At 43.9% G+C, this 17,733-nt stretch overlaps 1 long non-coding RNA gene across 1 annotated transcript; it reads right to left on the minus strand.

Moving 5' to 3' along the window:
- Positions 1–6,395: 6,395 nt before the first annotated feature.
- On the minus strand, positions 6,396–11,020 carry LOC120602437 (uncharacterized). The gene is made up of 3 exons (XR_005652765.1): positions 10,681–11,020; positions 9,613–9,806; positions 6,396–7,273 (listed from the first exon to the last, which is right to left on the minus strand). It is a non-coding gene; the product is annotated as an uncharacterized LOC120602437 (long non-coding RNA).
- Between the last annotated feature and the right edge of the window lie 6,713 nt (positions 11,021–17,733).

The following is a 17,733-nucleotide window of genomic DNA, read 5'->3' on the forward strand; positions in this document are numbered from 1 at the left end:
CTTATTCTTTCTGAAATGTCTTTGTCCCCTCCCCCTATTCAAGAGTTAATTCCCATTCACCTTTAGCTCTCAGTTGTCACTACTTCTCCTAAGGAGCATTTCCAGCTATCCTGTCCCCTGTCCCCATCCCTGGAGCGTAGGTGGTGCCATGTCATCGAACTATCTCTTTCCCTCAGAGCACTTAGCCCACACTGGTCAGTCATGTCTGAGTAATGTCTGTCTCCACAATTAGACCGTACGCTCCACCAGGGCAGAGAACGTGTCTCTTGTTCTCGAGTTTCCCATCCCTCCCCCGCAACACACATCTTGTGCCCAACGCCTGACCCCATAGCAGGCGCTCATTAAATACATAAATAGGTTCCATAGAGAGAGAAATTACATAGGTTTCGTGTGACAAATGAAGACCAGTTTATAGGTGATAGCTATTCCAAAGGGGGTGTGGGCTGCCGTGGATTTTCTAAGGTTGATTCATATATTAAATAGATGTTGGCTGAGACGACCTCTAAAACTCAGAGAATTGTTCTTTGAGTACTCCGTGTGTTTGACTTATGGCCTGGATGCGACTTGTCGGCAGGTGCTCCGCCACTGGCCCAGCCCCTCTTTCTCTCTGAATCTCTGGCTTGCGGAGCGTGTCGGAAGCATTTGATTCTTCCAGCTGCAGATTTGAGAGTCTGAACCCTGTTGTCCTTTCTCGTTTGACTCTGTTTCCGGAGGTTAGACTTTGTGATCCAAAAACGAGGTGAGGATTGTAATCAATTCTGTTCACTCTGCCCATCCTAGCACTTGAACTAGGAGAGGATGTGAGGAAGCTCACAGGAAACTGAATTCTGTCAGGATAGATGCTGTGTGGAGACAGGCAGGAAGTGAGCAAGAAATGAAAGGGACAGAACAAGACGATGCGGCCTCAGCTAACGAAACCTGAGAGGTATCCGCGACTTCCCACAGGCTGGATCTCAGGTATCCCAAAGATGAACACATACAGCGTTGCATAGCATGCTTCTGCTTCACTGCATTGGCTGCAGCCAGCTCAGCATGCGCAGAAAAACAAGCATCCCCAGCGGCTGGCCTGCGTAGCAGTGTATCCCTTTAAGAGTTTATTATTTTTGCAAAGTTCTAATGTTCCTAGCCTATGGCTTGCCCTGGTGAATGCTTGTTAATTCAGTTTCATTGTTGCCTAGGGAAAAAGAACCTCAGTGACCCACTATAATAACTGCTTTAATGTGGGGCCTCTACTTTGGGCCTGTGTAGTATCCTTTAACAAATGAGCAAAAGTGGCCAAAGTTATATTAAGCAATGCTGCCAGAGGTTTCTGATAAAATCTCCAGTCACTGCCAGGGACAGTGTGAACCCTGTCAGTCTGAGGATTAACTATTCTGTAGTAACAGCTAAGACTTTTTTTTTTAAGGCCTCTCAAAACATGCCAGACACTGCTGGGTGGCGGAGCGGGGCCTGGGGGACAAACTTCATGTGCATGATTTCGATGAGTCTTCATAATTATACTCTATGATGGATATTTTTCTTCTTTACCAATGAGAAGACGAAGACTTAAATTGTTTAGACGATGTACCCAAGGTGACACTGGTGACGAATACTGAGGCTCAGATTCCACTCCAAATCCATCACCTGTCTGCACCAGGCTGCCCTTGAGGTAACTTGAGAATATAAAGTCAGATGCTCTAAGGCTGGTTATTTGTCACCCACTGGTCAACAGGAACCGAGGCTATTTCCCACTTCATTCGAGATCATGCAAAGAGGGTGAATTAGGGACGGTAGCTATGAAATATTTAGCGAGGTATTCTCAATCCCTTATAGAAGATGTAGCATATAGATGTTGACACATGTTGGAGTAAATTAGAAAATTTTGAACCAATTGTTGCTACGTTTGTTCATCTGCCTCTTGTCTTAATACTCACTCCAATGTTGAACCAAAGTTTTTCTTTGTCTGACAGATTCCAGACTGTAGTTTAAATGCCCCAAATAATACTCACATCTCCGGGTTGTTGTAAGGAGACATTGAAAATTATAATGAAATATGCAAATGATCATATTTTCATCTGTTATCAGTCATATTACGTAACAAATTAAGATGCAGAAAGTTAAAATGTGAATATACAGACAACAGATTCCTATACAATTTTTAATACTGAGCAACAAATTTAACCTGAATTTCCTGCTGATCAAAGTAAAAAGAGAAACAAGATCAGGTATATGATACTAATTTTCATAAAACTGTAGAAAATCCAGTTTCTCAAGGGATACAGAGATTCCCTTGGCACTTAAGTCTAAAATAAATTTCTCCAGAAGATTGAGGATGACGCTGAATCATATAATGACCATTGTCTTCAACGCTTCCCTTCCCCCATTAAATTCAAAAGAATTCTACGGTGTCTTCACTATTACATAAGGCAAAATACCAAAGCATGGCCCACAGAAAGGAATTTTGCACAAGAACTAAAAGAGTGTGGTCCATTACTACCTATTTCTGGAGCTCCAACGAATTCAGGATAAAAATCCAAAATTAAAAACAAAATAGACAAAAGACATCTTTTAATCCATCTTCTGTAAATGACATTTTTATCAATTGAGCTTTCATCAGAAGTTGGGGAAAAGGCAGTTCGAGGATAATAGTGGCCTCCGAATTTCTTCATGGGACAGGGGCTTCCGAGGGACAGTCTGGTTGGAGTCAGGGTCCTGGGGAGAATGGCCAGCTTTTCCCAGCTTGACCAGAACTTTCTCTGAGGACTGAAAATCCCACATCTGCAGATACGCCTCAGTCCCACGAGAACTGGGACAGTCGGCCCCCCTAGTGCTGGGCTGGGAGTTTCAAAGCCACGTTTAAATAGCAACTTGCCGTTTGTACTTGGATTGTATGTTTACTTAGAGGTGGCTTTGGGGGATACTGATGGATTCCCCGTGTGTTGAATGGTGAGCCAGTTATTCCCAGTACTCCCAGGGACAGAGCTGGCCCTGCGTTCCCCCTTTTGCCACTTCCCTGCCTGGAATGGCCCCCACGAACTTGGAATACAGGCAATGTGTTCAGCGAGACACTCAACGTGGTATTTTCCATCACATGGAAAATGGAACAGTGCGATGGAGAGCGAACTTTGGGGGAATAGAAGCCTCAGTTTTGTTAATGTCTTGACAAGATTTCCCCCAACCTTTCTGTCCCTCCTCCAAGCTGGCTGTGCACTGAGCCCATCCCTCCCAGCACCTGTTTTTCTGTTATGTAAGGGGAAAAAAGTGTCTGGAAAATCTGACTGGACATCAGATGTGATAGGCTGGGAAACTCCAAGGCTTAACCTTTGTGTTTTCAATTATCTGTGGAGGCACAAAAGGCTGTGGTCAAGGCCTTCGATGTCCCGCTGCAGCTACTCTGTGTCCTGAAGGCGGACGCAGAAAACTGAGCTTGTGTTTGTCAGTGCCAACTGTGAAGATATTGATAGAATATTTCTTTCCACGGGATCGAATGTCTCCTTCTTACACTCCCTGGATCTCACCGAGTCCAGGACCAGCTGCTCTGGCCTCACTGCATTGGAAACTGTCCCTAACCATTTCACGTTCCAGGAATTCTCTGTGTTCAGGAAGAGGATGCTAATAACATATTTTTTGAGTGGCTGCAAAGTTCTAGAAACAATGCCAGGTATTTTTTTACACAAATAGTCTCCTTCCGTCTTGGCACTAGACTTTTGGTCGACGGGATGATGCCCACTTTCCAGGTGGGCAAGGAGGAGCAAGAGTCACAGGGCTGGCAGGTGAAGGGGCTTTTTCTTTTTGTCACCTCCCTGTTATCCTTCTAGGCAGTATCGGCCTCCTTTTGATGAGGACTGGCTACTCGACCCAATTCATTGTCTCCCCGAAGGCCAGCTGGACTGGGAAGGAGGCTTTTGGGAAGGCATGGCGGAGCAGAACTGGTGTTTCAGACAATGGTCTTTAAATAAAGGGGAGCTGAGCTTGGCGTTACACGTAAGCTGGACGTCCCCAGCCAAAGCAGAGACAAGGCCGTGCAACTTTTCGGTTAGGTTCAGGACTGCCAAACAGTGGGGGCTGCTTCCTCCCCGGGCGAGCATCTCTGGGAGCTGTGGGAGCCATCCCCGGGCTGCCTGTAGTCTCACTGTATCCCGAACGGTTATTCTTCCAGTTACCCTTCGTGCAGAGCTGTGGGAGGCCCGGATGAGTGACGCGATTGCTCTGGCTCAGACAACGATGGAGGTAGTCTCTGAGTTTTGGTTTCCAAGCATCCAGGTGCTTTAAGAGCCAATACTTTCTCCTGTTGGATTTCAGCAGTATTGGAACTTCTCTGGTTAAGTGCGAGTTAGGTGAGACCCGGTCCGCTGACTCATTCTTTCTGGCCTCTTCTGCCTATTACTGTGTGTTGGAATAGACGTTCCCTGGCATCTGCCTGCAGAGAGCTCAGCTGGTGTCATCGCCATCTTCTTGGACCCATCAGCACTCACTGACAAACAAGGAAACTGGATCTGTGTTGGACACAAACTTTACTCAGTTCTGTACTTTGTCTCTCCGTAATCCCTCTGGTATTGACGAATGAAGTCGGGGATGTGGACGGCAGTGACAGCTCCCGCAGACAGCACGTATTAGCGTCCGCATTGTCATCCATGGCCATGACAGCCTGGGCACTGGAGGGAGGATTAAGTGATTAGTATTGTGTATATTACAACCATCTTTTTATTCCTTGTGACTTTTCAGTTTTGCTCACTTCATAAAGATGTAAAAGGGGGCTCTGAGTAAAAACAGATGCATTTATACATATTTTGAGGTCTGATGGGTAGCATATGTGTCAGACATGGGGGCAGGGTTGAGACATTATCAAGTTTCTCTGTGAATGCAAAAAATTATTTTGCCTTCGTGACCAATGTGGGTCTAAAGAGAGCTTTGAGGTATATTATGTATTTAGAAAATAAAAATTCATTTGAATCTTTTATTGTGTTTGATGGGTTGGTGTATGTAGGTTAGATAATCATTTCACGGTCATTGTTCCTTGGGAATTTAGTAAAAAGTAGATTGATCTCAGGAGATTTTGCAAATAAATGGGTTTACTATAACAGTTAAATATAGCTCTTTTTTTTTTTTTTGCGTTTATTTCTGAGTCGACCAAATTTTCTGGAATATTCTTCCACAAGAAGTGGCCCAAAGAAATATCATTCCTATCTCTCGGTATCATTTGCATGAGTAATAGCATTTTATACATTTCCGGGATAGAAAAATCTATTACGGTCATTATAAATTAGGGCCTTTGGTCCTTATCATAGAGTGTGATTTTTAGATTATAAAAGGTGGACCTCTTACATTCTACATTTCATTTCTCTTAACTTATTCATTCAACAAACTGCTTATCGAGCACCTACTATGTAGAGGTAGCAGAAAGCTAGAAGAATTTAAACTGTATTCTTTGCTCCCCAAAAGTCCACATTCTAGTTGGGAAAACATATTAATTCGATCATAGAGCTGTCATAAGATAGCTTATAACTGAGTGCCCAGTGAGCTATGGCGCCGGGAGCTGGATCTGCGGCAGGGGATGGGTCCGTGATGGCGCAGAAGGCAGACAAAGCTTTATAGAGGAGGGGGAGTTAAGATGGCCCCGGAAGGAGAGGTGTGCAGGAGGGAAAGGGATGGCTCCTGCTGGGGTGTGGGAGGCAATTAGTAATTCGTATTCGGGGTTCAAGGTGAGCCGGGAAAGGGAGATCAAGGCGGATTGTGTTAGACCTTGAATTATCACCTTTTGGGAATTTGGATTTTACTCATAACAATCGGGAGCCTCTAGGGTGTTTGCGAAGAGGTGCGCGCGAGAATGCTAGTTTAGCAAGACATTTACTAGGCGTTCAGGGGCTAGGTTGGCAGATAGGATGAAATAGGTCGCACGGAGGCCAGGCGGGGGCGGGGGGGACCGCTGCAGCAGTCCAGGGATGCCGGAAGGAGGCCTGAACTTGAATTACCACTGAGAGATCGAACTTGAGTTACCACTGAGAGAGAGCAGGGAGGGGTTTTACGGAGGAGGAAGTAACTACACTGAGTTGTTAGGAGTAGGAGTAAGAGCCAACACTTCGGACTCCTCCCCATGTGCCCACTAAACTGCTAAGCACTTTATATGTATTTAGTCCCTATAGAAACTTTGTGAAAATAGAGACTATCATGAGCCTCATTTTCAGATGAGGAAACAGGCTTAAAGGAGTCAAGTACCTTGAGAAAGGGCACATTGTAGGAAGTGGTAGAGCCAGGCTTGGACCTATACTACAAACCCTTAACCACCGCCTGATTGTGGAGTGGAGGGAGAAAAAGAAGAAACTTAAAAAAAAAAAAAAAGATTTTGGAAAAATAACATCTCAAAAGAATTTTTTATTATTATTTTCTTGACCTGGATAAAATAGCTAGCTTGAAATAGAAATGAATAAATTAGAATTTCATATAGAAAAAAAAGATACTCTGTGGAGTGGAAGTAAAGTTCATCCAAAATGTCTCGTCTTAAAATAAATGCAAAATCCAGAAATGCAACCCGTCGATGTTTATCTTAATCTTCTTTATTCGCGTGTCCTCACACAGACTCCTGAATGAGCCTGCCTACGTGTACATGTGCGGGAAGGTCACACAGGGACTCGAGCGGATTTAATCTTGATCCGCGCTTGAAATGAAAAGTGGCTGTAGTTTCACGTTTTAAAAAAATTATCTGCTTATTTCCCTTTCTCTGTCGCTGACTCCCGGTTGTAATGCTGAAATCTTATAAATACGGCACAGTTAACTTGCAAAATGAGCTTAGTGTTCTCAGGGCCGTGCGAGTTGAACAACACATAATTTGGCACAATTTGGTGGGCCCGAGTTTAAGACAAATACGAGACTGAGGGAGCATAGAGGCTTTATTATTTCTGAGCGAGTTCATGCAGTGTACGCGGGCGGAACCGAACAGAAGCCCCCGCGCAGCCCTCCGCCCCAGCCCAGGCGCTCCGCCCTCCTGCCTTCATAAGCTTCTCCTTCCCAAATAGGAATGTTGTTGTTTCAAATTGCCATCTGTGCTTTTGGCAGAATAGTGAATGCCATCTCCTTTTGCTCCCCCCGGCCCCGGCGGCCCTGCTGGTGTCACAGAGAGGTTGGAAGGGTGGAGCAAGCAAGGCAGGACGTGTGGCATCCCACAGCTCTGGTCTGCAGCAGTGTTGGGTAAGGAGGGCGAGTGGAGTCATCGACGAGGCTTCGCTTTCCAGTCCGGGTGTTTGAAATCACATTTACGAACAGAAGAGAAGAAGGTTGATGTGCAATTGCTTCAATTCTTGAGAAAAAGGAAGAGAAAGAACACCAAGTAACTAGGCGCCATCCTGTCTAACTCTGGTGGCCATATACCGGGCCCAGATTTTTGTCTATTGGTCTAGCATAATTAATAGTAGAAATCTTTTTCACTTTCAGAAATATTCTGGTTTAGATGATAAATTACATGGCCAATCTCTATATCATCTGAACAAGAACTCTTTAGGGAAAATCTCACTATTTCTATTGTTCACATCTGGAAACTGAGAAGTTGACTAGTTCAACACACACAGCTCAACACAAGGATCTGACCCATAGATTATTTCTGCTTCATCATGGCACCGTCCAAGGAGTGTTTTATCTGGGCCAAAAACATGATACTCACCCAGTAACAGGCCAAATGAATTTATTTTCAAAGGTATTTGAAAGGGGAGCATCTACTTTCAGTTGTTTTCCAGTGGTGGGGAGATGGGCCTGTCATAATTCCACATGTTCTCTCTCACCTTGTCCCCATGTGACCAGGGGTAAAACTGGAGGAAGTAGATAAAGACTTGGTCACAGTTGAGGTCTTAATATGAGCTCATGGACTTTAAGAAAGGTAACGGATCTGTGCAGGAATTAGACCCAGAACTGCTTCTGCCTACCGGGAAGTCAGTGGCTGAGCCACCCCAAGGACCAGAGTCAGGGAAGCTAGTATTTATAGCATCACGTTTCTGTACTATTTGGGGTCAGTAAGTAATAAAGTACTTTTATCCAATCAGTGTTTGATAGATCTTAGTCAATCACAGAAGACTGAGATTCTTTCAGGCCTTTGGGGTAAACTTCTACTAGAGGAAAAAGCACAGAGCATAAGAGAGCTCTGTAAAGTGGGGGTCTGGAGACCTTGATTCCTCCTCTGCCTCTCAGTTACTAGCCATGTAACCTTGCCTAAGTCAATAGACCTTTCTGAGATCCTGTTACCTTATCTAAAGGAGGAGGAGGAGGAGGAGGAGGAAGAGCAGGAGGAGAGAAGAAGGAAGAAGAGGAAGAAGGGGAAGAAGGAGAAAGAGAAGAAAACAAGAACATTAACTCATAAGGGGTCCCTGTGCATTGCTAGTTTTTGCCAATAAAGTTTTACTAGAACACAGCCACAGCCATTTGTTTACATATTGTCTGTGCCAGTTTGCTTGCTAAGACAGCAGAGTCGAGTAGTTGCAACAGAGAACACATAATCCACCAAGCAAAAAGTATTTACTATGGCCCTTTACAGAAAGAGCTTGCTGACCCCTGGATTATCTGGTCTCTAAGGACACCTTCACTATTTGTTAAGTCTCTAATTTCAGAAAAGAAGGGGGATGAGGCAGGGAAGAAGGTGAAGTTAGAGTCATAAATCTAAGTCATAAAACCAGAAAGCAACTTGCAAATAGTCCTCAAGCTGATTGTCCTAACAGTGACAGATTGTGGCGTTCCCTGCTGGCTGGGAGGATCTTTTGAATGTAATATGGGCTTAAGGACTACAAACCAAGGTAACAAACCTGTACAGGAATCAGACCCTCAGAATCATTTTCAATATGGTGGTCCCTGCAGGTCAGTAGGGAAGTTTGTTTGGTTCTGATGTCTCTGAATTCATAAAGCGCATGCTCTAAATAGGGAAACCAGGGGAATTTGGGTCCTCAAGCTAGAGTGAAAAGCACCTTCAGGGAGAAGTAAAAGCAAGAGAGGACAGGGAAAGCATGCCTGAGAAGAACTGAATCACGGCGAAGGAGGCCAAAGCTAGGAAACAGTGCTAGATGGGCTCTTGTGGGCTCAGACGCTAGGTGAGGGTGGTTATTGTTGAAATTGCATTAAATTGTACTAATCCTGATGACAAAAGTCACTTGAATGATGACGTGAAGTGGCCTGCAGTGGCAACCAGGAGGCTCTCCATTTCCACCTCTGCTGGGTAGGGCTGTTGTCAGCCCTCTCAAGTGAGCTCTGGATCCTGTCTTAGGGGCCCAACTCTGCCTTCAGAGGGGACTTTCAGAACTGGCAGATTTCAGTTTGGTTTGGAGTTTTGTTGTGTGTTTCTTGGCAAGAGGGGACCATCCTCCATCCATGGAGTGCCCCGGATTATTGACTAAAGTAACACCTACTGGCAGGACCAACCCAGGCTCGGGGCAGCCTTTCTGCTGTTGACTTACAGCTTCTCTTGACTTGCAGCTTCACTCCGTTTTGTTAACTGTTTGAGGCTCCCGCCCATTTCATGATCTGAACAATATGCTGATGAGTACATGTGCTTCCCTTCCTGGAGTGGAGCACCCCATCAAGGGGAAACCTCAGAGGAGTCGAGAAAACTTGTTTTGTGTTGTAGGGAATCCCAACACAAAAAATGAAAGCAGCTTTAACCTGCAAAACTTTGACTCGGTTGCTTTCTTTCTTAAGTCTCCTTGAACTTCTGCTCACGGTCATGGGGGTTGGTGGAGATAAAGTTCTGAGAATCCAACTCCAAATAGAGGCTTGGGTTTTTCCTTTTGGCTTCAGTGAATTGAGGTAAAAGTTGCCACAGTCTTTGTGTGTTAGCTTCTCTGCTGTGATAAATCCTTTTGGGAACAAAGTGGGATAAAAAAAAAAAATACCTGTGTATTCATTTACGTATATAGTTTCTCTGAACTCGAATTGTGCCAAAATGAGCTATTTTTTCTTCTTGGTAGAAGGGTGGGGATATTTATTTCTCCAGTCTATCTCTCTTGGGAATCTAAAGAAAATTAAGATATTTCCTGTAAAGTTTAAAATGGGTTCATTTAACTTGGAGCATGGCAATTACACTCTGCTACATATAAAACATTTATTTATACCGTGGGTAGACGTTGAGTAATGTGAATTTTCTTCATTTTTGAAGGATGTAATACACAAACCAAAGGACTGGAGAAGCATCTGTCGAATTGCCTCAGTCCCCCTAATCCGGGCATGCTGAAAAATGTAGGAATGAAAAATGAACTGAATTTTGGGAAAACTTGACGATAAGTTCCCACTGTGCAAAGAGGCATTCATAAAGGAACTGCCGGGCACGTTACTCTTTGCAGGTGTATGTGTGTGTGTGTGTGTGTGTGTGCATGCACACACGCGTGTGCAATGGGGCGAGAGTGGGAGGAGTCTGAGTGAGGGGGCCGGTGCCTGGAGTGCAGGCGCAAAGAGAGAAGGTTCTGAGTTTGAGGGTCTTGGAGTGGGAATGGATCCCACGTGTGCCCCGGTTCTTTGGTGGGCCTGGGCGTGCTGGCCTGGATAAGAGCAATAGCCATCGATTCTGAGTTTCTAAGCAGGAAAACTGCCCTGGTCCCCATCTGCCCCTCTTAGAAAAGAGACTGAAGTTTGGAGCATATAAGGGGAATAAAATGGATTTGCATGGTGAACCTTTGAGAAGAGGAAGGAAATGAGATCCCACCCAGAGGCCAGCCCCTTCCCACCGCCTCTTACCTCTTCTGTCCAAGAACAGCTGACACTGGAGTGGCTCTGGATTCCCAAACGAAGGTTTACTTGATAAGTCACTTGATTGCCCTGTCATCTGGGGAAAATTCTTGTTTCTGCAGCAACTTAATTCAATGGAAATTTCCCTTTTATAGGTCACCTTAAAGCCAGAATCTCAAAGATGTCAAAACCACCCACTAAAGTTAATTATTTTCCAAGTAACACAGACCTCAAGGGAGAAGATTTGTTTTCATCTCACCTTCTCACCCTCGTGAGTGGCAGCTGTGTCACAGACTATGGGAATTCCCATGGAGTCACCGTTTTAGAAGGACAATCTACCTGGAACGGTGACCTCGTCATTGGAATCCATTTCAGAATTGACACTCCAGGGGAACTTTCCATAGGTCCCACCTCCCGGACAGAGGCACACTTCTGAAACTTTCAAAGACATTATTTATAACAGTGTCTGACAAATGGTGGCATTGCACCAAGACGCGTAGCTGCGGATTTTCCCCTTGTTGGCTGTATTCACAGTTCCAAGCCTCCCGGGCACATGGCAAAGTCTTGCTTCTTACGGGAGCCAAGAAACTCCATCAGGCCAATACTGCTTAGAGGAACTGAGAATTGAGGGCCTTGTTTACACAAGTCGATGGTCAATACATATTTGTTCAATCAAATATTTTTGGTTTTAAAAAGTTGAAGAGTTGGGGGAGGTGTTGTTTTAAGAGGAGGAAAATCTTGAGCAGTATAATATCCAGTTGGTATTTTTTTAAACATAGTATCCAATGCTGGAGAGAAGTTGGGAAATGAGCACACTCCTACCTTTCCAATAAGAGCGTAGATTCTTATGGGTTTTTGGATAAAATTATATGTAGACTGTCATTTAGGAATGCTTCTTTTAAAAATCGATGGCTAAGGACATAATCAGTAATATACATAGGTGTCTATATAAGGATTTTTATCACGTCGGTCTAAGAATAAAAAATTTAGAAATAACAAAATTTCCAATATAAGAGGATGGTTAAATTAATTATGCGTAAAAATCATTTTTGAAGACTTCTTTGAGACATAGAGATATTTTCTTAATGTAATGTTAAGCAAAGATAAGCAGTGAATGAAACATTAATTAAATAATGTTTGTAAATAATACAGGTATAAGAAAAAAAGATCAGAAGTACATAATCACCGATACATTTTGGTTTATATCTGGCTGGGATTATAGAAATTACTTTCTCTACTTTTATGTATTTACCATGTGAAATGGCCAACATCGTAGGCCAGAAACAGTTAAATATAGGCAGTATCATATGATTCAACCTAGTAAAGACTATGTTGCCACAACACAGGTAGAATGATTGGTGAACCTGACATGGCCTTGATCTGCAGAGGCTTTAAGTCTCAGTTCTTGGAAAAATGACAGACGCTTGAATCCTCAGCAGACAGGAGAGGATCTCTTGTGCAGATAGATTGAGGAGCGATTGTATTGTGGGCACACGGGGTGGTTGGTGCACCAACGGAGGGCAGAAGGTAAACAAGGATGAGGTCTTAGACTGCCAAATTCAGAGGAAAGGCATCTCTCTTCTTTTTCAATATCTCACTTCCCTCGGCTAGCTGCTATCAAAATAAATTATGAAAAAATTATCCCGTCAAATTCCAGCTCAAGTAATTTGCAGTGTGACCTAATGAGCAAAACACATATGCCAAGTATATTCGTAATCTTTTGCTGCGGAATGAATTACCCATAGTGACATTTATTATCTCACAATTTCTGTGAGTCAGGAATCCAGGCACAGCTTAGCCTGGTCCCCTGGCTCAGGATCTCTCACAAGGCTGCAGTCGAGGTGTCAGCCACGGTTGTGGCTCTGTCAGGGTTCGACTGGGCGGACCCACTCTCAAGCTCACTCATGTGGCTGTTGGCAGGATTTGGTTTCTCACAAGTTGGACTGAGGGACTTGATGGCTTTTGGACGAAGGCCACCCCTGGTCCCGGCTACGTGGGTGTCTCCATAGGGCAACTCACATCCCAGCAACTGAATTCTATCAGAGCAACAAGCCTGAAAGCAAGAGAGGGCAAGCCCTCGGCAGTCTATTCCTAGGAGTCCTACCTGCGCCGGCAGACAGGTGGCCAGCTGATCTCTTTGGGATCTTTTTCATTCCTTTTTCTTGTAATTCCCTGGCTGTTGTCAAGTTCCAACCTGACAGTCGAAGGAGTCATAATGCTTTCTTTCTGTAATAATGACATTTCTTTCTTTATAAGACTCATGCAAGGCTAATAAATTAAGACCCCTACAATAAAATAAGGTGACGTTTAAAACAAAATCAAAGTTACGCAGGGCTTTTCGTGTACTGAAGGTGAAATAATTGTGTCAAGCTGAACCCTGAGGTGAATTTGGCATTTGGCAACCTGAGAGGCTCTTAATGTAACCTTACTTGGCAGCACAAAAATTGCAAAGCAGAAGCTATTCCTTTGGAAAGTTTCAGAAACCATTCTGATTATCCAGCTGAAAATCACAGGGTTGATAGTTGATTCGTTTGGCATATGAGTCATCTTATATCTAGCCTTTTTTTTTTAACTTGACACCCCAAATCTTGGATGTTCAGATTTCAGTTGAATTGACCTTCAAAATCTGGGAAATGTGTCAAATGGTTTTAGCAAGTGAAAAAGCTTGCTTTTGTTTTCCTATGTGTCGCCTCCAAATGGACAAAGTTTATGGGCGCTGATGGTCTTTTTGCCATGTGGGCTTGTGGCACTGAGATCTGATTTGTTGGTGACATTAGATCGTCTAAACGTAGATTTCAGTCCAGTTTGCCCCCTTCGCGCTGGACAAAGGCAGCCAACTAGGAATAAACCCGGCACTCCCTCATTCTGAAACCCAGAGATGTCAGCCTGAGCTATGAGACAGGAGGAAAGCTTCGATTCCCAGACTTCTGCTTCTCTCTGCCCAGCACCTCTCTACTCCGCCATATTTGCCTGAATTTGCTGGCTTTTTTCTGTCCGCTGTCATAGTAGCCATCCTTTCCCCTCCGTAACTCTCTGCGGGCTATCATCGACCTTGCTTATATTTGAACTTGTTTTTACACGTTCTCATTCAGATTTTGAGTGATCCTCTCATGCCCACTGCTGTAAGTATAACAGCCTATGTTCAGGGGAAGGCACATCAACATCAGAAAACATTTCTATTGTGATGAGTGCAATGAGATGCCCACCCAGTCCCTGATCCAGCCAGCCCTGTTCTGTGTCCCCTGTATCTGTGTGGCCTCTGATGATTAAGGATCATCAAAGAGTGGCCAGTCTGGAGAGAGAAGCTCTGGTCCTCTCTGGGATCCAGGCAGTGCAGGTTTGAGAATAGCTCAGCAGGTGGCCACGGGAAGGCCATGAGCTTTTTTACACTGTTGGTGTTCGTAGAGATGATTGTGGTAGATCGCTGATATTAAATGAAGTCAAGGGCCCTATATCTGTGTCTTGGACAGCAACAAAAGATGAAATCTGAGATTAAAAGTTTTGCTTGGGGCAGAATGACAGTATGTGTGAAGGGTTTGTTTTATCGTACATTTTCTGCAAAACTCCACTTAAATTGATGCGTTTGTTCTCAGTCTCTTACTCTCTTACACACACACACGTCAGGATTAAGTTGAGGTGAGGGAGATACTTGCTCTGGGCACAGAATTGAAGGGCATGCCAAAGAACAAAGTCATCAAGATAATAAATATTTTAATGCAACATATTTAAAAATCAAAATTAATGCAAAAATAAACTTCATGATGAACAGAACATAAAACCTTTAAATAGAGAAAGAATCCATTTTATCGATTTTTTTCCCTTTGCCTCAGGCTCCAAGATAACTCCGCACAGCGTGGTACTGTAACTGATCCTGTCTTTATTTAAAATTTTGATATTTTATTGATTATGGATTTCTGTATCAATTTTGATTTTTAAAATATTACATTAAAATGATAAAGATCAAAATGATCTTGATGACTGTGAATTTTGGAGGCCCCTTCAGCGTTGTGCCAGTTCCGAACCTGCAGACACAGGTGTCAGATAGACAGACAGACACAAGTACACATGGACACATACACACACACACACACACACACATGCACACACACACACACACCACGCCGCCACACACACAGACCCCCACACACACCACACCCTTTCCACAGTTCACAAAGAATAGAGTCTTCTTGGCCTAAAATCTTAAGTCATCCACTATTTTGTTACCCCTTTCTCGTGCTCTGGGGAGTGCTGCCTCAGAAAAGCACTTCTCTTTGCCAGGAATACACTGGGCTTTGTTTTCTTTATCTTGATAATCACGTTTTCAACCTATGTACAAATTGTGCTCTGACTCTCAGGTAGGAATCTCTGTTGATGGAAACATTTCCCAGCTCTTCTGTTCAAAACTCACTTTTTGGCCATCTGCACAGTGAGGATCCCCTGGGGCCTCAAGCTTAACAAGTCTCCAAACAAACTCATGACCCCACTGCCCCAAGCCTCCAACATAGTTAAATCCTTCACTGTTCACGTATTTATCCAAATTAGAAACCTGGGGTTCACCTTTCCTGCTCCCCTTCCCCATTAAGCCCTTTCTAATCTGCTTTTGCAGGATCTCTGATTCCTATATCTTTCCCATCCCCAGTGCCACTGAGCCATTCAGTGCCCCTGTGCTCCCCCTTCCAATCTGCACTCCTCCTTCCAGGCCTGTGCCCCTGTGCTCCCCTTCCAGGCCGCCAGAGGGGCTTCTGTAAGAGCCTAGTTGGAAGAGTCCCTGGTACTGGTTGACTCTCCTTTTGCCATGACTGTTGGAGGGATGGTTGAGCTGTTTGTGTTTATTGAATGTCTTCATATGGATGACTCTAATTTAGAACAGAGAATACACAGAAGGCTTGTCTGTCCTCATCTCCCAACCCCCTCTTCCACGTACCGCACTCACCATCTGTAGCATCGTTGTCTTGTTCAGAGTGATGAAGATCATCAGTCATTCTGCTCTCTTGGCTCTAGTTAGCACTCCATGTAGCACTCCAATGATTGGAACTGGACTTCACTCCATTATGTCCTGAAGCTGATCCATTTCTATTTGACCCTGTTTGGCCTGCTACAATTACACGTTAGCTTATGTTTGGGGATAGGGAGCAGACCTAGCAGGAAAAGAGCAGTAAAGGAGGGTATTAAGAATGCTTTGTCCAAGAGAATTTGTCAGGGCCAAGACTAGAGCTGGGTTTTTCTTAGAGGCTTTAAAGGACGCCCTAGTCAAGAATTAAATAGAACCGAGAACAGATCTGGGGATAGATGGAAGCTGAAGTCTCAGTCTTTAGAACAGGAAGCTGGAGAGTTGCTGACGGAAATGGGTCACACATAGGTATAAGAGCCAGAATGGAGCCAGGAGATCAAAAGTGGCCTTAAAGGGGCAATGGGGTGATTATCCGGGTTGAGGAGGCCATAAGCTTTTGTCTACTGTCTGGGGCAAGTTCAGGTTAGCTCTGTCCAATGTCTGGGAGTAGGACGTCTCAGTCATGATCCAAGGCCATACAAGTCCATTGGTTAGAGCCAGAAGGAGGGATATGCAGTGGCCTGGGCTGCTAACCTACTACCTATACCCTTGGGCCATCGATTTCCTGAGGCTATCTTCCCTGTACCCTTTCAAGACCCACTTTTCATAAAATATCATTGTCTACTAGAATGGCTCCAGAAACTTCTCTTGGGAAGGAAGAAATTGAATGACTTGACGAATTGTGTTTTGCTCTTTGCGTAAGTCCATAGAGTAGCTGAAAGGTAAAGCTGAAGTTATAGTAACATTGCTTTTTAACACATTTTGTTACTCTCTATATTAGGATAGACCAAGAACCAAATATCATCTCCTCGAACATAACCATACATCACACACATTTCTACATGTTGGATTAGTCCTGAAAGATGAAAAAGGAGAAAATGTTGATCATATGTAACACATTTAAGCACCAAAGTTGTTTCTCTTTCTTCCAGTATTTTTACAGCTCTGTTAATTGCATGATAAGTGGTCTATTGACACCAGAAAGAGCAAGGGTTTCAGAGGTGAACAAAATGGACTGCACACAGTATGTCTGGTGACCTGAACTCGATCCCCCCTTGAAGATGGGGGTAAGAACCCTGGAGCCCTAGCCCCAGTGCACTGAGAGATGCTTAGACCACTTGTAAGGACAAGTCCAGTATCTTCTCCTAGAAGAAATCAGTGGGCTCAACGTTTCTTGTGTAGTTGGAAAGCCTCTTCACGAGCTTACAGGAGTGTTATTTGGCATGGTGGTGGAGATCATGCAAGGGAAAAAGGAAATGGCCAGACACAGAGCCAGACACTCAAATTGTGGCATACGAGAGGCTGTCCATCTGGCTCCTAATTGCATCCCAAGACCCAGCAGAGCACTTGGCACACAGTAGGTGTTTAGCAAATATTTGTTGACTGAATGGGTGTGAATACTTTACCAGCCTTGTAAAACTAGGTATATTTAATCATGTAAGACTCAGTTTAATCATAGATAAAATAGGGACATTAACACTTGCCCTGCCTTCATTACAGATTGTTGTCAGAAAATGCCTTTATACTATGCACAAATGTAAGTTATTATAATTTAGACTTCCTCCATAAAAGCAGTACACTGGCTTTATGACGATCATAAAAATGCAGCAGATGTCAGAGGGGAAAAATTGTCCAAGAACAGGACAATAAAACCTTGATTAACCAGAATGCTCAGAGAATGAGGTGTTCTAGTTAACTGAATCACTATTTAAGTGGGAGATAAACAGAAAAACCTTTGTTTCAACCCACAATGAATCTATAATTCCTTTGCCCTAGGAAGAACAAACTGATCAAAGTGGGTCGACATTTCATTAACAATTAAGGATAGTGCTGCATCTTTCGGTCATTGTTCCGAAGACCATTTCTTCTTTAGCTATAATAGTCACTGACCACAGGACACAGCTGAGACATGCTTCAGTCAGTCCATGGGAAAGCTCGGGCATGAAGCATTAGAGGTATTAGAACTACAAGGCATTGGGGAAGGTGGAACTAGGCAGGGCAGAATGTCCTCA

This window comes from Pteropus medius, unplaced genomic scaffold (assembly GCF_902729225.1).
Source record: "Pteropus medius unplaced genomic scaffold, Ma_sr-lr_union100, whole genome shotgun sequence".
In the NCBI taxonomy this organism is placed as follows: Eukaryota; Metazoa; Chordata; class Mammalia; order Chiroptera; family Pteropodidae; genus Pteropus; species Pteropus medius.